General features: G+C 40.7%; 1 long non-coding RNA gene across 1 annotated transcript in view; it reads right to left on the bottom strand.

The window, feature by feature from the left end:
• Positions 1-23,864, bottom strand: part of LOC148149157 (uncharacterized) — a 120,865-nt gene that overhangs the window by 22,469 nt on the left and 74,532 nt on the right. Inside the window, exon 2 of the long non-coding RNA XR_015758049.1 lies at positions 23,043-23,123. This is a non-coding gene — a long non-coding RNA (uncharacterized LOC148149157). The remainder of the gene's footprint in view (positions 1-23,042; positions 23,124-23,864) is intronic.

The following is a 23,864-nucleotide window of genomic DNA, read 5'->3' as shown; positions in this document are numbered from 1 at the left end:
AGTACTTGTATGCCTGGGCAAGTTAGGTTCTTATTTAAGGTAGGTGCCCAGTTGTTGACAGTTCAGAAATGGTAATGCTGTTGAATATCAAGGGACGATGGCTGGATTCTGTCTTATTAAATATGGTAACGGTCAGCCACTCACTTGGCATACTTGCGACTTATAAACTTACTCTTTCTGCTAAGGAACATAGACAAATCACAACCATGATCATCATAATTCTGTATATTAGGATATACAATATACCATTATATAATTATATACAATTACAAGTAGTAGTAATTATGCTAATTAAATATTGATAATATATAACAAATTTTTATTACTGTCAGATCTTCTATAATGTGATGGTTGCTTTCTTCTGCAACCCTGAGTTATGGAAAAATCACACTTTAGGAACAGAACTAAAAGTGTTGGCACTGTAATTGCATTACAGCCAACACACTTTTTAAAGTTCATGCTTTAGGAACAACATCGCCAATTCGTCAATCGTGTTAGAGCAAATTTGCATTGATGAAACACGTGTTATAACAGAGTGCCTGTACTTGCAATTAGTTATCATGTAGTGACTATTTTTATTATGTGTAACCCACTGCTTCACTTTCACGTCTCTTTCCCCTCCCTTTCTGCTCGCTCTTCTCACCCTCCCCATGTTTTCACCCTCCTCCACCCCGCTTTCCTCCCTTTGTCCACATATTATCTCCCCAACTTCTTATTTCTCTCTCTCTCCATCTCTCCTTTCCTCCATTTCTCTCACACCTGTCTCTCCTATCTTGCCCATATCCTCCCTTTATCATATCCCTTCTTTCCCCTTCCCTCCATCCTTCTCTCTTTACCCCAGTCCTGGTCTCTTTCTCCCCATTGCCACCCCTCTCTCTCCCAATCCCTCTGTCTCCTGCACTTTTGTCTATCTTGTGCTTCTCTTTCCCCAATTTTTTGTCCCTCTCTCCCCAATTCCTTCGCTCTCTCACCCATCCCCTGCTCCACTCTCTTCCCACCCATCCCTCTGTCACCCCACATATTAAAACCCCTCATCCCTCTCCCTCTTGGTTATGCTGGAGGTTTGATTCAGTCTAGTTCTAGTGTGGGATGTGAGGCACAGTGACAGCAATACATGCAATTTCAGGTATGTTCCAGGACCGGGAAGAGTTTGGTTGATGGGGTGACAGTTCTTGACAGGGGTTGGTTGGGGAAGGCTGTACCAGTTGTGCTGATGCAAGATAACATATTTCCCATGTAATACATTTGGTGGATTTGCTCATTCAGCTTTCAGTGCTGAAAGCACAGATCCAGCTTCAAAAACCCAGCCTCATCCCAAGCCTTGGACTAAGGGGCATGGGGACGGGATTCCTGAGCCTGGCGAGCAGAAAGGCTCCTGAACCTTTGGTGGGAAAGGGTTTGTGTGAGAGGTAATGGCAAGACGGTACCAAGGTGGTGTGAAAAGAGGGAAGTGAGGAAACTGAGGAGGCTGTGTTGTCCTGAGACATGGGACAAGGTAAACTAGTCTGAGATAGTCGATCAGTAGTCCTGCATCATTGGCTGGGCCAGCATTTAATACCCATCCTCACTTGTTAAGAGTCGACTACATTTCTGTAGATCCAGATTCACATGTAGACCAGGCCAGGTAAGAACGTTAGTTTCCTTCCCTAAAGGAATTAGTGAACCAGATGGGTTTTTCCTACTTAATTTCAGATTTTAAAAAATTGAATTCAAATCCCACCACCTGCCATGGCAGGATTTGAACTTGGGTCCCCAGAAGATTACCAAGGTCTCTGGATTAACAGGAAAAAGTGAAGACTGCAGATGTTGGAGATCAGAGTCAAAACGTGTGGCGCTAGAAAAGCACAGCTAGTCAGGTGGCATCCGAGGATGACATTTCTGATGAAGAGCTTATGCTCGAAACATCGACTCTCCTGCTTCTTGGATACTACCTGACCACACTTTGTGTCTCTGGATTAATAATCTAGTGAGAATACCACAAGGCCATCATCTTCTCCAGTGAGGTGCTAGGCTTCATTTCTCAAATGTTTTTAAATTTAATTCCACTTAATTAAACTTCTTCAAAGGTTGTCAAATTTAAGGTGTTACTTGTGTAGCTGATTTTTTCTTTATCACTTCCCCTATGTCCACTACTCCAGTAAAATGTCCCTTGTTCTTTCTCCCCATGGGTAGTCACCCTGGCAGAGTCAGCAAGAGATCACACTGGTGGAGTTGGTGCAGAAATGCCAGATAATGTTCAGAAGGAAGGGTAGCATGCTACTGTGATGACATACAATATTTGTCCAAACTTATTACAATTGAAACATTTAAATTTCTGAACCGAACCTCCACCACAGCACTTTCTTTCCTCATCTGAGGAGCAGTTCTTGAAATACTTCCTAATGTCCATTCATTCCCCTGGCTATCTGCCTTCCAGTCACTTTCCTGCAGTTTATCTTTTTTCAAATTGCTGAGGTTAATGGATTAAAGATGTATAGATTTGTTCATCATCATAAGCTATTATAGCTGTTTGCTTAACTATTGCTTCCCTTTAGTCTTCTACATGAGTTCTTATTACAGAAAGTAGGGAAGTTTTAAACTCTTCTGAAATAATAATTTATCTGAGAGCATTATAAGTAGTTACAGCTTTAACACACTTTAAATTGCTTTATTTAACTCTCCCAAATTCAATGTACATTTGTTCACATTTGTCCAGGCAGTTTCCCTAAGTTTCAAGGTCTCTGTATGATTTTGGAACCAATGCATATGTGCTTAGCACTGCCCTTATTAACTCGTCAAAATGTCTAAAACCTTCCAACAGGGATGCATAAATCTCTTGTGCTTTATCAGTTAATTTACTTTGCATGGGCAAAGTCCAGGCTGCCTTTGACCACCTCATTTGGGATACTATCTTCTCAAATGATATGAAAGGCTTCCACACCCTTCTCTTCAAATTTTGGCAAAGCCGACATAACTATGGATTACAACCAAGCCTGATCTCATCCACATTATCCCAAATATCCAGTTTACATGCTTAAACTGCATCATTTGTAAAATAAATTCACTTTAATTTACTTTTTCTGTGCTTTCTTTCTCTGCCTCTCATGTTCTAGTTTTCAAAGTTTGAATGTTCTTTGGAATTCTTTCTCTTCTTTCTCCATAACTTACTCTTTTACTGCCTTTAAGAATTTCAAAAAGAATGAGAATTTCATCTGCAATTTTCCCATTTTCAATTCATTTCAATTGAAAGTTCAATCTTCTTGGCCTGTCTTGTACTTCCATTAAACGAACTTCAATATCTAATCTAAAATGCTTGGGTATGTTTACTGTCAATTTGCTGGCTAGCTCTATTATTTTCACTTTATCCAATAACAGACAGTAGAAAGACTTCAAAAGATATCATCATGCATAATTGCATTGGATGAAATCTCTAGAAATAAAAAGAATATATATTAAAACTACGATTGTTTAGTACATCAACCATTTGCAAGGAAAGACAAGTTAAATACACTGTCAACTAGTCATTGATGCCAGTTCTAATAATTCACTTTTGAATAATGTGAAAACCTAATTTCTTTACCCTTTTTGTCTCCAGCACGGTTATTAACAATGGATAGGTTGCAAAAGCTACCTTGTGAAAATGAAGGTAGATAGGATGCACATGAACTGATATGCAAATATAAAATTCCCAAAGTATCAGGGAGAAGTCAGTTACAGGGGCAAACAAACAAAGAAAATGTTGTCTTGAAGAACAGAATGGAAGGAAATAGTGAGAAGCTGCTCCACCAATCATAGTTTGCTTCTTTTCCGTGTTTATTTATTGGCTTACTTGTGAGCTTATTCGCAGCAAACACAGGAGAGAACTGACCTGCATTTGAAAAAGCACTGATTAGCTCTGTCAGTGAATGTCAGTAGTCAGGGAGTCATTGGAGATGTGGGAGGTCGGGGGGTGATTGGGTAAAAGCCAGGGCTAGGAATACGAATGCAGGAGTAACAGAAGCATGTGAGAAAGACATAGAAGTTGATTGCATCTGTACAGCAATGTTCATATTATTACAGACATGCATATATAAGTGAATCAAACACTTTATTTGAATTCTTCATTGTCCTACTATTCAGAAGAATGCATGATTAGGTTGAAAGATAAGCAAAAGATCTGAATGGTTGGAGTTTTGACTGTGGGAGTGATTCATGTTGCAGAGGACAGAGGATTTATCACTACACTACCATATAGCCTTACTCAGCTTAGCTGAAGCATGCTTCAGTAAGATTTTCATAGGCTTCTTTAACAGTCAAGTGAACGTCTGAAGGCATCATAGGCATATTTAGTTTCTCCTCCTCCATTTCTTCTTCTTGTTGCTTGTCTTTCTCATTCTTTCCTGGAATGCCAAGTAGTCTGTAATTTTGTCCTCATGTATCTCCACATTGTAAAACACTATCGTTCCTGACACCTTTACTGCTACACTGTTTTATACTAAAGAGTGCATCCAGATCTGTCCAGGTTCTTGTATTGCATCTTCATCAACCTTTTGGCTTATTTAATGACCACTCCTGTGGTTGTTGCATCTTTCCTCTGTGGCAGCTATGGAGTCATTATATGTGTCCTCAGTCAGGTGTTCAGAGTCCAAACAGCCAACCTCTCAATCTGTGAGGAGGTCCAAGACATTTGGAGCTGTAACTATCATAAAATAAAAGAATCATGGCAGTCTTCCAGGATGTTTTACGCAGACATGCATGATAAGCCTTTTGTTGTCATCCAACAGCTGAGTATTGAGAGAATTTAATCCCTTTCAATGAATAAATCCTCCAGGCTGATCTCAGAGCGCCTTGATTATCACATGTCTGTGGTAAATGATTCCCTGTACCTGTGTGAAATGCAAAAGCTCTTCGTGCCTGACTAGTCCACCACTTCCATCAGACAGAAGATATAAAAGTTTGACTATGCATATAAATAGATTCAAGAACAGCTTCTTTACTGCTGTTATCAGACTTTTGAACAGTTCTTTTCAATATTATTTCTGATCTCTCTCTCTCTGCACCTTCTATGTGGCTCTAACACTGTATTCCACACTCTGTTCTGCAACCTGGTGCCCTTTGTATGGTACGATCTGCCGATATAGCATGCAAAAAAAACACTTTTCACTGTATTTCGGTACATGTGACAACAACAAATCATAGAATTCCATGGTAAAGATGGCACTGGTAACCTGGGAGATGTGCTTATGTACAGCAGATTGTGAAATCCTGCATATTTCACCAGTGAATTCCTGGAAGGAGTCAGAGAAAAAGAAATTTGTGATTGTAGTGATCTTGACAGCTTCTGGAATGCATGGCTACCTACCCCTCTTGGAAAGAAGTTTTATTCCAGGAGGCTGCTGGCATTTGCAACAACTAGCTGCAACTGCCTGAGACTTCTGAGGCACCGTTGCTACCTAAGGTTGAGGAGGCTGACCCTCTGCCTGTCCAACCTATACTAGGGGTATAGACTCCTTTATGCTGGAATTTTGGGCTCACTCACTCTTTCCTGTAAATTGGCATGGAGCTGAGGAGAAGGTAGCTGCTCTTGATGTTGATACTACTCTGCTTTGTTGTTGTTGTAACGGCTCTCTCAACTCCTCCACTGTTGCAAAAGTATTAAATTGCCTATCTGTCATCAAGTACTACCAAGCAGAAACTTCCCTCAATTAAATATGACTAAAATCATTGTTTTTGATTCTTGCATTATAAGTTCCAGTTCCAAATGTTTGCAGCTCACAACGTGGTCTCCTCCTCACTGGGGAGTCAACCGCTTTGCGGAATCCCTATGTTCCATCTGAAAAATTATCCTGAGCTTGCAGTTGCCTGCCAATTCAACAATCCACTGTCTTCCCTGGCCAGCATTTCTGTCTCAAGCCTGTGGTGCTCCGGTGATGCTCAGCACAAGCTAGAACAACAGCATTTCATTTTCCACTTCAAGACCCTGAATCTTCAGAACTGAATATCAAGTTTATTAAAGTTAGGGCCTGAATACCTTCTTCTATGTCTTTTACCCACACCCATACCTGTCATCATATGGGCTGCTTTCAACACCGCCATCACATTTTCATCTTCTTATTCTTCTTACCTTCTTTTAACTTCCTGGCTCACCATTATTTATCCCTTTGTCTGCCTATGTCTTTTTCTCTTTTTGGACGTGTGTCTCCATTTATTCCTTACTTCTTTACATCAACAACAACCCCCCCCATTCCACCACACTATCGTAACTGCCCCCGCACCCCCTCCTCCCTCTTCTCCCTTCGCCCCTCCACTATATCAACACCTTTTCCTAGCTACCATCAGTTCTGAAAAATGGTCCCAGGACTTTCTCTCCACTGATGCTGCCACACATAGAGTCATAGAGTCATTAGAAATGTACAGCATGGGAACAGACCCTTTGGTCCAACTCGTCCATGCCAACCAGATATCCCAACCCAATCTAGTCCCACCTGCCAGCACCCGGGCCATATCCCTCCAAACCCTTCCTATTCATATACCCATCTAAATGCCTTTTAAATGTAGCAATTGTACCAGCCTCCACCACATCCTCTGGCAGCTCATTCTATACACATACCACCCTCTGCGTGAAAAGGTTGCCCCTTAGGTCTCTTTTATATCTTTCCCCTCTCACCCTAAACCTATGCCCTCTAGTTCTGGTCTCCCCGACCCAGGGAAAAGACTTTGTCTTTTTATCCTATCCATGCCCCTCATAATTTTGTAGACCTCTGTAAGGTCACCCCTCAGCCTCCGACGCTCCAGGGAAAACAGCCCCAGCCTGTTCAGCCTCTCCCTGTAGCTCAAATCCTCCAACCCTGGCAACATCCTTGTAATTATTTTCTGAACCCTTTCAAGTTTCTCTAACATTTTTTGTTTTTGATTCAAGGTAGAAAAATCTAAGCCAGATAAAATGATTATCAGTAGGATGAAAATTACGTGTGTAGAAGTAAAATTTGGCCATCTGTGCAAGCGTTGTGATCATGATTCTTTTTCACAGAAGCAATCCAGCAGTTATGCACTTTCACTGTCACTGTCTAAAACCTATCCAGCCCAATCAGTTTCACTGATTCCCCACAGTGTTCTCACCTTGTTCACTTAAGGGAGTTAAGCTCAGGAAACTCATGAGCTGATTGCCAAAGCCAAAATCCAGAATTAACTCCATACAAATAAAGATTTATCAAAATTACCAAGTCTCACTTCAAAACTCACCTGATAAAATCTGGAATAGAAGAATTACATTAAGTATTCCACACGTTGTCATTGCTTGGGCATTGTACTCTTTCCCACACTTTTATGTATAAATAAGCTATATACTCAACTTGTGCCCTCTGTCTCCATAAAATGTTCTTCTAATTTTAATTTGCATTTGCATTAAATTGGGTTAAATAAAACTAATTTGATTTGCAATGCCAACTGTGTGTCCTCATCACGTGCTTCTCAGATCATTGATTTGAAAATGGAAATGATGTCAAGCCTGGAAATTTGGAGAAAAAAATGTATCATTAAAAATAGCCTGTGGACAATTTGAACTACATGTCCTTTTACAAAGCCAATGTTGATTAGTATAATTCACCTCAGTCCCTGGAGGGCTTCATATCTTTGACATGAACAGATTCTCTGTGTAATGGGGTATTTGTTCTGTTGAGCCTTAAATAGTGGTTGCTCAAAGCAACGAAGCACAGGCATATTACAAATGTTCACCACTTTTATTGGCATCTGGAATTCATGTATAAAACTGTTTTAAAAGCTGCAAGATTTATGTCCCAATGAAGAATTCAGCAGTTTAGTTCGGAATAATTGGGTCCCATATGGAAACAAGATGGACAGATTCACTTCTTACAAAAGTGATTGCCTCTTCTCGTAGATTCCAGAACAAAACAAACTGGCTCCAGAAAAGTCAAGGTACTTCTATGCTATCAGTCCTGAAAGACTGTGAGCAATTTTCAGTTTTATATTTTGACAAGCCCAAGTATATTGCATTCATAAAAAATATTGAATACACAAATTGACTATAAATGAACTATTCCAAAAATGACACACTTCAAAAATTCAAAGACTAAAACTTTTAAGTATGTGATGCACATACATGTGCTAGATCTGAGAATTTTTTGGCCTTTTCTTTCATTAAACAATTTATGTTCCCCTGGTTCATTAATGCTGCGCATAATTTTAATTTTCCTGTCTTATTCTGTGGCATTAGATATTCATGTGTTACAAAATTGCAATTATTAAAATATTTTCCTCTGCAGTCATTTTGAGGTTTTGATTTTGATACAACTGTTATTTGTATTGCAGTAAAAAAAAATAATAAATAGCAGAAGCAGAAATCCTGGAAATGCATAAATGGTCCATCAATATTTTAAGAAGAGTATCTGATCATTACAGATACAGCTCTTCATCAGAACCAATTCCATACACAAAGCAAAAGAATAGACTAAAGAAATACAGAAACTAACCTCTTTAACTTTGAAAGTTAATTGTGGAGATGGGACTACTGAGAGACATATCTGCAATAAATTGCTGTGGAAAAGATAAATTGAAGCATTACTTCAAGGCATCTAGGTGTTGGAAGAGCAATAAATTGGTATTTTAGAAGATTAAAATAATAGGCTAAGAACTTTTTTATCTAAATTTATCCTGTTGGCATTAAAGGAAGTAATAACGGAAGAGCACCAGTGAAAAGTTAAATCTGACTGTAAATGTCCCCTCTCATTACATATTGTCCCTATTCTTCGTCATTATCCACTCCTCAATAGCAATATCCTGAACCTCTCCAATTTCCCTTTGCTCTCCAAACTTATTCGACATGTTACCAACTGCCCATCACCATGCTTCTCTCTCTTGCAACTCCCATTTTTGAATCTCTCCAACTAGATTTCTGTTATGTTTTTCTTCAATTCACCATAACAATATCAATACACACAAGAACTGGTTAAACAAATTATGGGTTCTGTACTTGAAGATACAACTATATACAGCTGTAATAACACAGGAGGCTCAACTGGAAAGCAACATCGTTTATTCTTGAACACCAAAATAGAGCCACTACTTGTGGTGTACAAAAGCTAATACCAACCCAGGACCTCGAGTCTACTTCTTTTTATAATATCCAAAAGAGCTCTAACACACAAAGCTGAAAGGGGTTTTCCATTACTAAATCACCTTGACATTTTTTTCCTTAAGTTTCTTAACCACCACCAGTAAGTCATCCATATAGACAATTTGATATTTATATGCAAAGCCTATTAGAGCAATGCAAACCATTTAAAGGTAACAGAAAGCTAGGTAAAGCAGGAAAGGACTAAATCAAATTGGAAGAGGAAATAAAGCATTCCAGAGTATTGGTTGACACTGCATATTCCATCTCCAAGGGCACCCAAGCACAAACAATGATTGTACTTTCTTTCTTTTTAAAACCTTCAGAGTTACAATAACACTTCAAGATTAAATGTTTTTCACGAATTGTTGAGAAATGCGTTGTCTTTGGTCCCACATGAAATATCTGTTATACATATTTTCTAATCAACCTGTTCAGAAATGTTATTATATACCTTTAGAACAAGTGGGAACTGAACCAGGGCCCTCTGGCTCAGAGATATGGACACTATCGCTACACCACAAGACACCTTAGGATCTGCTTTCTTTTGTTGATTCTTTTTTTAAATCCAAAAATACTGTTATGTACAAGTGAACATTTTTTCCCATCACTATGGCATCTATTGTTGTTAGTTATTAATCGACACCAGTAAATTACCCGAATTGCCAATTAGAAATTTACATGCAAAGCCCATTACAGGTAATGCAAACCCTCAAAAGTAAGGGAAGGGTAGAGAGAGTGTCATTTTTTCTATATCTAGTAGTACTATTTACATACAATTGAATGGCTTCCCCACCACTAGAACACCGTGACATTTTTTGTGTTTTTAACTAATGACCACAACCATTAAATCATCCATTTAGCCAATTATAAATTTACATGCAAAGTCCATTGGGGCAATGAACAACATCAAGATTTGGAGGTTAGGGAGAGTGGAAAGGGACTAAATCAAAATGAAGTTGTAGGGGCAGAAAAAGCATTGTGTCTCCCACGGTGCCAACCTCTCTCTAGAGGCATTGAGAGCATTGATGGACATTGTACACTCCCTCTCCAATGATATCCATGAAAAAACATAATCGGGGAAAAGAGGCAAACAGTTGACATAGATGATCCCTCCACAGCTCACTGAGTGGACCTGTTTATAACCAATTTGGCAAAGCCCCAGAGCAGACCCACGAGGATGTCCTCCGATATGCCCCATAACCCAAACATATGTGATCCTTTTCTAAATAACTGTATTCAGGCTTAATTAAGCACACACAGCAAATAGACATATAGCCAAACACCAAACAATTTAACACTAAATGAAACACTTGGGAATTCACGAATTGTCATTCTACAATAAAGCTGTTGTGTAAACACCAAGTGTTGGAAAACTTTTTCATTTAAAGAGGGAACAACATTGAATCATCTTCTGAATAAGATAGTAGAGTGGATTCATTGATGATTTAATTGGACAGTTTAATTGAAACGGTGGAATTAATAGTCACATGGAAAAATGTGGGTTAATTTAAAAGCGTCAGCATGGATCTGTTAAGGCAAAATCATATCTAACTAACTTTTTGACAACAGTATTGGGTAGATTGGCACAAAACTGTGAATGTGGCGTACAATGACTTCCAAAAGGTTTTTGATGCAGTGCCACACAATAAACTTGCGATGGAAGTGGTAGATGAGAAATAAAAGGGACAGTAGCAAGATGAATACAAGTTTAACTCTGGGATAGGAAACAAAGAGTAATGGTTAATGAAAATTTTTCGGGCTGGAGCAAAGTGGTAGAGTTTGCCAGAGATTGATACTGGGCCTCATGCATATATTAATGGTCTAGACCTTGGTGTGCACAGGACAATTTCAAAGTTTGTGAATGACGCAAAACATGGAAAAATTGTAAACCAAGAGGACAACTATGGAGAACTTCAAAAAGACATTGACAAATTGCATGAGTGGGTAGATATGTAGCTGGTGAGCTCAATGTGGAGATATGTGAAGTGATACACTTCCAAAACTAAAGGGTACATTGTTAAGGTGAGATGAGAGAGTTTAAAAACTGCTTGGCACACCCTCCTCATTTCTGAAGAAGGGCTTATGCCCGAAACATCGATTCTCCTGATCCTTTGATGCCGCCTGACCTGCTGCGCTTTTCCAGCAACACATTTTTCAGCTCTGATCTCCAGCATCTGCAGTCCTCACTTTCTCCTAAACAATCTCCATTTGCAATTTTATCTTGTGATCTTAACCTTAAGTTAAGATCAGAAGATAAAATTGCAAACAGAGACCATTTTCTCTGGAGAGAAACATCTGACATGGCCTTGGTTGCTGTGAGTCACTTATTTCTCCTGCTATGACAGAACTGCATTTGTGATGTCACGTTCTGCTCCATTTGACAAATTTATTATTCATTTTCAACTTTAACACTTAAAATGATCTACATGCAATAAACTTCCACACTCTTGTGAAATTAGATTCTGACACAGATTGAAAATCAGTTAATTTTGTTGGTAATCTAAAGTAAAGGTATTCTAAATTTTATACACAATTCAGTATCATTTCAGAGTTAACACCTACACTAAATGATTTGCAGTATTACAAACTTTAAAATAGCTTCATTAAAATTATAAACATAGATGAGTTGTGGGTCACTGGAATATGGCATTTTTCTATCGACTGTTTGAAGACAATTTAATTAAAATAAGTTAACAGCCCCACTAAAGTTGTAAACATAAAAATATCACAAAGACAATTGCATGCAACAACAACATTTACACTAATATTCAAATATTTAGATTATGAATATATCATGTCAATGATATTGCCAAAATCACACTGCTGACTTTGCACGTTAGCCAGGTAATTACATATAATTTGCTCAGGATGTCATATCATCCATTGCAACAGCTAAAGTGTCATGAAGGGAGAAAAATAATTCTGACTATAATACTGTCAGAATGTTATGAGTTCAAGGTTCACACCTGAGTTTTGAGCATATAACTAGACTGATTTTTCAACTTTGCACTAAGTACTGAGCAGTGTCAGTCATCAGAAGAGACACGAAACCTATCTCCTTGAAAAGGGAGAAGGGTATGTGAAACATCCCATGTACCCTTTCAAGGAGAGTGAGGGGACCCCTGCTAAATTGGATAATATTTGAGTCTCAACCAATATCACTAAGAGCAGATTATCTGATAATTATCTCATTGCTGTTATGGAAACTTGCTATGTACAAACTGAATGCAACATTTCCTGTAATCATAATAACAACTCTTCAAAAGTACTACAAAAAAATTTAGAATATCTTAATGTCTGGCTGGATCTGCAATTTTGCATGAAAAAGAGTTTCCATCTCAGGGCTTGTAATTTGCTGCATTGACCTCCAACTTTAACACTGTTTTAAATAAGAAAGCAATTTGTGGGATTCATAATTTACAGCATAAACAAATCCTGAAACAATGTTATGTCCAAGTAGAATATTTTTAGTGTTTGGTCAAAACCATCATTTTATTCTGCTACAACTTTTTCTATGACTATTTTTTTGCCATTGCCAGTGTACCATTGATAAATTTCAGCATCAGAATAGGGGTGAATTGTTCTTTCAAACAGCTTAATTAACAGGTACATACCCATTCGAAAACCCTTTTGGAAAAGCACTTGGAGGCAGGAATACATCAGGGAGCTGATGTAGTGCCCCACACTCCCTAATTTTACTCACCTCCTCACCCTAACTCACAGTCGCCCCACAGGGCTTATGAAATTGAAACCATCATCTGTTGTCTCTGGTGGTTGTAAATGATCCCAAGGCAACATTTTTGAAGGAAAGCAAGAATGTTATCCACAATGTCTTGGTCAACATTCATCCTCAATCAGTATTACAACAAGTAGATTAGCTGCTCATTGTGACATTACTGTTCGTTGCAGCTGAAGGGGGCGAGCTTTGAGGGAGGCAGTGGTGTGATGGTAACATCATTAGATGAGCAATTCATTAACCCTAGACGAATGTTGAGAACATTAGTTTGAACCCCACCAGACAGATGGTGAAATTTGAATTCAATAAAAGCATAGTTTTTATTGTTTCACTAATGTCCTTTCAGGAAGGAAATCGGCCATCTTCACACGGGCTGGACTGAGTGTAGCTCCAGACCCATAGCAATGTGGTTAACTCTTAACTGCCATCTGGGAAATAATGGATGGGCAACAAATGCTGGCTTAGCCAGTGAAGTCCACATCCAATTAAACTTGTTAAAAATTCTCAAATTTGCTACTGGGTTTTCTGCATTACAAAAGTAAGTTCACTTCATTGGCTGTAAAGCAGGTGAGGATACCTTGTGCATTTTTGTTATTTGTTCATGGGTTGTACACATAACTGGCCAGGCCAGCATTTATTGTCTAGCTTCAACTATCTCTTGAATTTAGTGGTTTTCTTGAACCATTTCAGGGAACAGTTAAAATTACTTTCCTTCGGTCTGGAGTTATGTAGCTGATACCAGGTAAAGTTCCATAAAGTACATTCATTGAATCAGATTGTTTTTGATGACATACAACATCGGTTACATGCAATTAGCTGATTCTGAAATAGTGTTACATTAATGCAAGTTTTCCTTTTCATGAATTGCAGCTAGATGAGTATGTTTGTGCAGTCTACTTATTTACATGATATCTGGGCATAATCAGTGCTGAACACACTTGCGAGCACAAATTAAAGTCAGGCTGTAGCATTCAAAATTAGAAGTCACCTCTTAAAGGGATTTGCATTCTGATTGGAGCAGGTGATGTGAATCCCGTGGGATAGAGAAGAGTGACTGATAGGGTCCCCTACTGTGGAACAGTGGTAAGGCTTGGACAGAGAGGTGCAGGTTCAAGTCCCACCTGTTCCAGAGGTGTATAATAACATTTCTGAACAGATTGAAAAGAAAAATAAAAAATATAAAGAGTGACTGATCTCCCCCTCTTGCTCCCCCTACCTCTCCCTCACCATTGATGGTTTGCATTCCCCTTTATAGGCTTTGCAAGCAAGTTATTTAATTGGAAACATGGGTGATTTACTAGTGGTGGTTAGTAAGTGATTTAGCGATGAGGGATAAAAAAACACAAGCACTTGTGAGTAAGAGAACTTCTGGATATACAAAAAAAGCTCCTGCAGCTACATCTGTGCCCAGTTGTCATTGGAAATGGGGCATGGAGTGCCCACCAGTACTCTTGATGCCTTTGGAGAGAGAGGACACTGCAGAGGGTAGAATGCTTTATCTCCCCTTCCAATTCCATTTTAATTTAGTTCCCTCTCCGTACCTTTCCCTCACTTTTAGTGATCTGCATTGCCCACAACAGGTTTTGCACGGATTTAAACTGGAAAAAAGCGTTTTTTGCAAAACGTTTTGTTATTCTTTTGACTGCACTTCAGGCCCACATGCGTGTGGAGAGGTACTAGTGAGTCAGAGGGCCTTGTCCTGGGTCTGCTCTGCCTGACCAATAGGTCCAGGCAACACACCATAGAGGGGGTCATAGTTCCTGTTTGCCTTCTCTTCTTCTGCAGCTACCTTCACACCCAGGTGTCCTTGGAGAAGGGGTACACAATGATCACCAAAACTCTTGATGCTTTTAGAGAGAGGTGGGCATTGCAGGGGATGGAGTGCTCTATTTCTCCCTTCATTTTGATTTAGTGCCCTCGTTCTCTCCTTACCTTTCCCTCATCTTTGGTGATATTGCATTGCCCTGATGAACTTGCGGATAAATTGAGAATTAATTTGAAACATGGGTGGTGGATAATTGTGAGAAGTAACACAAGTGATTTGGTGATGGTAACTAATACATTCAGTTGTCCATGAAAGCACTTCTGGATATATTTAAAAAATTGACTGATCATGGGAGAAAGTGGGCATCTAGGTTTCCTGATGCTGCACTGGAGAAATAGATAAGAATCCAGAAAAGAGTGATATCCTGTAACTACTTAGGGCTATGAGGCTCTCTGGCCACCTGGTGAAAAGGCAATGATAGCTAATAACTGTTGAGGTCAGTGGGAGGAGTTTAGTCCCAAAGATCTGGAGGGAATGTTGAAGGAAGTTCAATGATCGCATACAAGTGATGCAAGATTGATGAATGCCAACTATCTTAGGTTCAATTCTAGCACTTTTCAATTCACAAAATCCCCATCGCACTCCTACCAACAATTTCTTCAGTCATCACTCATACATAACTTCCATGTGTTTCAATTTCCCTTACACATTCGTACTGTTGCTTCCCTCAAAGCCATATCTCACAAACTGCAAACAATGCCAGCTATCTAATCCCGACAACCTCATAATTATCACTTGCTGATAAATACCCCTTTCTCTTCCACAAACAAATCCAGCTTTTCAAAAGGAAGGGGAAAGCTGCCTGCATCTTCTAATCACCATGGAAACCATGGTCAGTGACAGGACTAAAAAAACTGAAACGGACAGTATCCCAACATCTAAGCTGCCTTCCCACACTCCTCTCATTCTTAAAACCTCTGACTAAAAGTTGTACATGACACCAGTGTGCACATCCACTGACCCCTCACTACAATATTACTTTCCTGTCAGATACCCAGAAATAACAGCCGAGCAGATAATGGAGGAAGACCAAGATGAAGTCACATCCTCACTTGATCAGTTACTGACACCACATAAATTACAGCATAGATTAAAGGTCAGATCTGCACATAGTGAGACACCAGGCATAGTTATGTTGCAGCCAGGACAGTGAGTTGGAACAACCAAGATGCCAGCTCACTAGGGGATGAGATCTCACAAGAGTTCTGCGACAAAAGATTCAAATAGTTTTTGGAGCAGCCTTCGGAAGGCAGCTGAAAGCTATGCATAACAAAATGCTTGGTGCATTGAGAAGTCTGCCAAAAAGTATGCATTCAATATCAAAGAACACGGAGCAACCTGGCACCTACTTGGCCATAGGGTTTTTGCAGAGCTGGAAGCCTATTTTTTCAAGCATGAAAGTGGTGGCTAACTCCACCAACACACTTGTGGACTCAATCATATGGGGGAATCTGATAGCCAATGTTGTAGTTTCCACTGCAAGCAGCAGCTACCCCACATTTCAGTGATGCAGTGGAAAGTCAGACTGAAGCCATGAAAGCTTAGCTTGGAAATATCAGCATTCAAATAGACAACAATCCAACGATATTGCTACTGTAACCAAGGTACCACTTCAGAAGAGAGACAGTGCAATTTTCAGAATCAGCTGGCTGTGCTCGCTTGACAGTATTCATATTCATGTTCCAACATTTGCCACAATGCCCTTGACCTTGCTATTGCCTGTCAGCCAACCTGCTCAGATCACTACTTGTAGGCCCAGAATTGCTTGAAGTTATCATCCAGGGCCATCTTTAGTCAGCTATACTTGTGACCTTTCACTAACTATGCTCCAATCACTGAGGTAGCGTGGTATAGGAGTTCTTAGGGAATGCTCAATGGGCAGAAAGTGAGGTCTGCAGATGCTGGAGATCAGAGCTGAAAATATGTTGCTGGAAAAGCGCAGCAGGTCAGGCAGCATCCAGGGAACAGGGGAATCAACGTTTCGGGCAAACGTCGATTCTCCTGTTCCCTGGATGCTGCCTGACCTGCTGCACTTTTCCAGCAACACGTTTTCAGCAATGCTCAATGGGCTATTACTTAACTTTTGTATGGAATGTGGTTAATGATAGAGGAAAGAGATGAGATTGTTGTTGATTGGTGAATTGGAGTTGAAGTTAATAATTTCACACTTGAATTAGTTCTTTATGTACAGCTCGGGTACAAAAGGACTGTCTAGATTGTAGCTTCCATCCCTTATTGCTACCGCCCAGCTTCTTGCCTGAAAGCTGGTGATTTGTACTGTTCCCGTACAGTGACAAGGTTATTCAAAATGCAGCACTCCAACATGAATATAGAAACCTCCTCAATTAAGCACAGAAGAGCTCCTCTAGAGTGGTCTCAGCAGTGGAAGTGACATTTTAGCATGCCAAAGATACATTCTAAGTTGTGTGATGAGTATGACGTTCAGTTTTATGCAGGCTTTACACATGTGCATGGGTCATGCTTCAGAGTCATTTGAGTGAAGGCATCATGACTGCTACCTGGATACTAGAATTATGAAGGATGTAGATTCTGCCCTGTGTCAACCTTCATCTGTTTGGCTATTGAGGACTTTTTGGACCACATTTACTTGGAACCGCCCCACATCCTGGCTGCCATTAATGGTCTTACTCAGAGCAACCAGGTCCCCATAGAATTGCTCAAGGATTATAGAGAATTATAAGCCTCTCCACTGCACCAAGATGGTGATCCAATTGGAAGAAGACAGTATATTGATGACACAGTGTAGCTATGTTCAAAGTAGCTTTGTTACTTTCTAGTCTTGTGAGTGTGATATGGAGTATAATCATCAGGTTATAGAACATAGAACATAGAACATTACAGCGCAGTACAGGCCCTTCGGCCCTTGATGTTGCGCCGACCTGTCATACCAATCTGAAGCCCATCTAACCTACACTATTCCATGTATATCCATATGCTTGTCCAATGACGACTTAAATGTACTTAAAGTTGGCGAATCTACTACCATTGCAGGCAAAGCATTCCATACTGGAATAGAGTGGTGCTGGAAAAGCACAGCAGTTCAGGCAGCATCCGAGGAGCAGGGAAATTGACGTTGATTTTCCTGTTCCTTGGATGGTGCCTGAACTGCTGTGCTTTTCCAGCAGTACTCTATTCCAGAATTTGGTTTCCAGCATCTGCAGTCATTGTTTTTACCTAAAGCATTCCATACCCTTACTACTCTCTGAGTAAAGAAACTACCTCTGACATCTATCCTATACCTATCACCCCTCAATTTAAAGCTATGCCCCCTCGTGCTCGCCGTCACCATTCTTGAAAAGCGGCTCTCCCTGTCCACCCTATCTAACCCTCTGACTATCTTATATGTCTCTATTAAGTCACCTCTCAACCTTCTTCTCTCCAACGAAAACAACTTCAAGTCCCTCAGCCTTTCCTCGTAAGACCTTCCCTCCATACCAGGCAACATCCGAGTAAATCTCCTCTGCAGCTTTCCAAAGCTTCCACATCCTTTTTATAATGCGGTGACCAGAACTGTACACAATACTCAGGTTCATAGCTCCTTGAAAGTGGAGTCGCAGGCAGATAGGCTAGTGAAGAAAGTGTTTGGCATGTTTTCCTTTATTGGTCAGAGTACTGAGTACAGGAGTTGGGAGGTCATGTTGCGGCTGTATAGAACATTGGTTAGGCCACTGTTAGAATATTGCATGCAATTCTGGTCTCCTTCCTATCGGAAAGATGTTGTGAAACTTGAAAGTGTTCTGAAAAGATTTACAAGGATGTTGCCAGTGTTGGAGGATCTGAGCTACAGGGAGAGGCTGAACAGGCTGGGGCTGTTTTTCCTGGAGTGTCGGAGGCTGAGGGGTGACCTTACAGAGGTTTACAAAATTATGAGGGGCATAGATAGGATAAATAGGCAAAGTCTTTTCCCTGGGGTCAGGGAGTCCAGAACTAGAGGGCATAGGTTTAGGCAAGAGGGGAAAGATATAAAAGAGACTTAAGGGGCAACTTTTTCACGCAGAGGGTGGTACGTGTATGGAATGAGCTGCCAGAGGAAGAGGTGGAGGCTGGTACAATTGCAACATTTAAGAGGCATTTGGATGGGTATATGAATAGGAAGGGTTTGGAGGGATATGGGCCGGGTGCTGGCATGTGGGACTAGATTGGGTTGGGATATCTGGTCGGCATGGACGGGTTGGACCGAAGGGTCTATTTCCATGCTGTACATCTCTATGACTCTATGACTAGGGGTTTGTACAGCTGTAGCATAACCTCATGATTCCAGAACTTGATCCCTCTATTAATAAAAACTAAAACACTGTATGCCTTCTTGACAACCCTGTCAACCTGGGTGGCAACTTTTAAGGATCTGTGTACCTGGATACCGAGATCTCTCTGCTCATCTAAACTACCAAGAATCTTACCATTAGCCCAGTACTTTGCATTCCGGTTACTCCGACCAAAGTGAATCACCTCACACTTGTCCACACTAAACTCCATTTGCCACCTCTCAACCCAGCTCTGCAGCTTATCTATGTCTCCCTGTAACCTACAACATCCTTCATCACTATCCTCAACTCCACCCATCTTAGTGTCATCTGCAAATTTACTAACCCACCCTTCCAAACCCTCATCCAGGTCATTTATGAAAATGACAAACAGTAGTGGACCCAACACCGACCCTTGCGGTACACCACTGGTAACTGGACTCCAGGATGAACATTTCCCATCAACCACCACCCTCTAACTTCTTTCAGCATGCCAATTACTGATCCAAACTGCTATATCTCCCGCAATCCCATTCCTCCGCATTTTGTACAATAGCCTACTGTGGAGAACCTTACCGAACGCTTTGCTGAAATCCATATAGACCACATCAACCGGTTTACTCTCATCTACCTGTTTGGTCACCTTCTCAAAGAACTCAATAAGGTTTGTGAGGCACAACCTACCCTTCACAAAACCATGCTGATTATCCCTAATCAAATTATTCTTTTCTAGATGATTATAAATCCTATCTCTTATAACCTTTTCCAACACTTTACCAACAACTGAAGTAAGGCTCACTGGTCTATAATTACCAGGATTGTCTCTACTCCCCTTCTTGAACAGGGGAACCACATTTGCTATCCTCCAGTCTTCTGGCACTATTCCTGTAGACAATGACGATTTAAAGATCAATGCCAAAGGCTCGGCAATCTCCTCCCTGGCTTCCCAGAGGATCCTAGGATAAATCCCATCCAGCCCAGGGGACTTATCTATTTTCACACTCTGCAAGATTTCTAATACCTCTTCCTTGTGAACCTCAATCCCACCTAGTCTAGTAGCCTGTATCTCAGTAATCTCCTCGACAACATTGTCATTTTCTAGAATGAATACTGTTGAAAAATATTGATTTAGTGCTTCCCCTATCTCCTCTGACTCCACACTACTATTCTTGATTGGCCCTAATCTTACTCTCATCATTCTTTTATTCCTTAAATACCTATAGAAAGCCTTAGGATTTACCCTGATACTATCTGCCAACAACTTCTCATGTCTCCTCCTGGCTCTTCTGAGCTCTCTCTTTAGGTCTTTCCTGGCTACCTTGTAACCCTCAAGCGCCCTAACTGAGCCTTCACATCTCATCCTAACATAAGCCTTCTTCTTCCTCTCGACTAGAAATTCCACTTTCTTCATAAACCACGGCTCCCGTGCTCTACAGCTTCCTTCCTGGCTGACAGGTACATACTTATCTAGGACACACAGTAGCTTTTCCTTGAATAAGCTCCACATTTCTAACGTGCCTATGCCCTGCAGTTTCCTTCCCCATCCTATGCTTCCTAAATCTTGCCTAATCGCATCGTAATTTCCTTTCCCCCAGCTGTAACTCTTGCCCAGTAACCTATCCCTTTCTATCACTAAAGTAAACATAACAGAATTGTGATTGCTATCAAAGTGCTCACCTACTTCCAAGTTTAACACCTGGCCGGTCTCATTACCCAGTACCAAATCTAATGTGGCTTCGCCCCTTGTTGGCCTGTCTACATATTGTGTCAGGAAGCCCTCCTGCACACTCTGGACAAAAACTGACCCACCTATAGTACTCGTACTATAGTGTTCCCAGTCAATATTTGGAAATTTGAAATCCCCCATGACAACTACCCTGTCTCTCTCACTCCTATCGAGAATCATCTTTGCTATCCTTTCTTCTACATCTCTGGAACTATTCAGAGGCCTATAGAAAACTCCTAACAGGGTGACCTCTCCTTTCCTGTTTCTAACTTCAGGCCATACTACCTCAGTTGACGAGTCCCCAAACATCCTTTCTGCAACTGTAATATTGTCCTTGACCAACAATGCCACACCTCCCCCTCTTTTACCATCTTCTCTGTTCTTACTGAAACATCTAAATCCTGGAACCTGCAACAACCATTCCTGTCCCTGCTCTATCCATGTCTCCGAAATGGCCACAACATTGAAGTCCCAGGTACCAACCCATGCTGCAAGTTCATCCACCTTATTCCAGATGCTCCTGGCATTGAAGTAGACACACTTCAAACAAACTTCTTGCTTGCCGGTGCCATCTTGCGTCCCTGAAACTTGATTTCGGACCTCCCTACTCTCAACCTTTTCTGTACTCGAACTACAATTTTGGTTCCCATCCCCCTGCTGGATTAGTTTAAACCCACCCCAATAGCCTTAGTGAATATCCCCCCCCCCCCCCCAGGATATTGGTACCCCTCTGGTTCAGATGAAGACCATCCTGCTTGTAGAGGTCTCACCTACCCCAGAAAGAGCCCCAATTATCCAAGAATCCAAAACCCTCCCTCCTGCACCATACCTGTCGCCACATGTTCAACTCCTCTCTCTCCCTATTCCTTGCCTCATGAGCACATGGCACGGGCAACAAGCCAGAGACACCAACTCTGTTCATCCTAGCTCTAAGCTTCCATCCTAGCTCCCTGAATTTCTACCTTAAATCCCATCTGTCTTCCTACCTATGACCACGACTTGGGGCTGCCCCCCCTCCCCATTTAGGATCCCAAAAACACGATCAGAGATATCATGAACCCTGGCACTTGGGAGGCACCACACCAACCGTGAGACTCTCTCATCCCCACAGAACCTCCTATCTGTCCCCCTAACTATGGAGTCCCCAAAGACTACTGCTCTGCTCCTCTTCCCCTTTCCCTTCTGAGCAGCAGGGACAGACTCTGTGCGAGAGCCCTGTACCCACTGCTTTCCCCTGGTAAGTCATCCCTCCCAACAGTATCCAAAACGGTATACTTATTATTGAGGGGAATGGCCACAGGGGATCCCTGCACTGCCTGCCGGTTCCCTTTCTGTCCCCTGACTGTAACCCATTTCCCTTTTTCTTGTACCTTAGGAGTGACTATCTCCCTGTAACTCCTCTCAATAACCCCCTCTGCCTCCCGAATGATCTGAAGTTCATCCAACTCCAGCTCCAGTTCCCTAACGTGGTTTTCGAGGAGCTGGAGTTGGGTGCACTTCCCGCAGATGTAGTCAGCAGGGATACTAGTGGTGACCCTTACCTCCCACATTCTGCAGGAGGAACATTCAACTGCCCTAACCTCCACTCCACTATTCTAAATTCCCAAAGAGACTGTTGAAAAAATAAGGAATAAATAAAGCTCGTTACCTTACCAATCTAGCGCACAGGTCCTTTTTTTTGGTTAGAGGAGGAGGATGGGTGGGAGACACTACCCGAGTAGTGTTTCGGGTAACGCAACCACACAAATTTATGACTTCCCAGAAATCCTTCGCTCCTCCCGCATTTCTCGGCAAATGGAGGCTTGACTCTCGAGGTAAGTCCCTTTTTAATGCGGGAAAACTCACCCTTCCTGGTAACCCTCACTTCACCTCTCCTTCTCTACTCGCCACTCTGGTAAAATGGAGGCCCAACTCCCAAGATAAGTCCCTTTTAATGCGGGAAAACTCAATCTTCCCGGCAGCCCTCGCCTCACCTCTCCTTCTGTCCTCGCCCCTCTGGTAAAATGGAGGTCTGACTCCCAAGGTAAGTCCCTTTTAATGCGGGAAAATACATTTAGCAAAGAGAATCATTCAAAAAAGATTCTCAATTAATGCTTCCTGTATTATCATGGCAAAATTTGTCTACCTCCAAAACAAATAGTTACTTTGATACAGACAAACATATCAGGATTCACTCTACCACAGACAGAAGAGAGAACAACTTTGTTGGTATATTACACAAATGTTCTTTGCGGTAGTCAAATTGTACTAAACTTCTATACAGTTGTTAAATTAATTGACAGATTCTCACAGTTTAGCACAAGAGAACTGCTCATACATGGAATGGGACCATCCACATTAAAATTAAAAGCTTTCAAGTTATTTGTAACAGTTTGAATTTTACAGGACCAGCATCCAACCTGAATCATTTTGTCATTCAGTAGCTTTGGTTTCTGGTAAATTGACTTGCATTTCCCTCACCTTGACGGAAGCATTATCAGCTGCACAAAATAAAATGTAATTTATATTAAGGTTATTCTGCTTCGACATGATCTAAAAACACACAGCAATATCATTAATTATTGCATTAGTAGAATGGTAAAAATCAAGTTAGCCTTCTTTAAGTCTCTTCTCACCTGAAAAATAGGAAACAACAATGGGAAGAAACCTTTTTTTTAATTAAGTTACACATTCTATCTGAGAAACTATCCTAATTGGAGATTACACACGAAAGTTCCTGCAATTTCGGGTCTGAAACATTCTCACTTTTGCTACATTCTTCTGTTCATCCACAAAACTTCTGTTTGCTTTTTCTTAATCTGATCAAAACTTTGGAAAGCTAATTTGTTACCATGACTGAAGTAACATAGTGGTGAAACATAGTATGGCAAACTATTCCTAATTCTATGGTCATCATAAGACTTTCCTGGAGTGTTTCCTTTGTCATTAAAAAATATCGTATGACGTAATTGTTCTTGATTTTATTTATCTCAATTTTGTGATTTGTCCATTCCATGTAATGGAAAGTGGTCAATGACATAAAATATATTCAATATATCATCCAATTTTGAAATCCAGTTTTAATATTCAAAGTCATTTCTGTTATTCAAAACACTTCTTTTTTGATAGTACCTTCAGAACTACAAAATTATGAAAGGTCACTGCAGTGATTCGCTATTGAAAACTGGATACATGCAAAAAGCTACCTTACAAACTAGATTTAGATTTGATTTCAGCAATAA

The sequence above is a fragment of the Chiloscyllium plagiosum genome, unplaced genomic scaffold (assembly GCF_037043375.1).
Source record: "Chiloscyllium plagiosum isolate Xiang-an unplaced genomic scaffold, Cpla_swu_hap1 HiC_scaffold_9, whole genome shotgun sequence".
NCBI classification, from domain to species: Eukaryota; Metazoa; Chordata; class Chondrichthyes; order Orectolobiformes; family Hemiscylliidae; genus Chiloscyllium; species Chiloscyllium plagiosum.
This window is presented reverse-complemented; position numbering and strand designations above follow the sequence as displayed.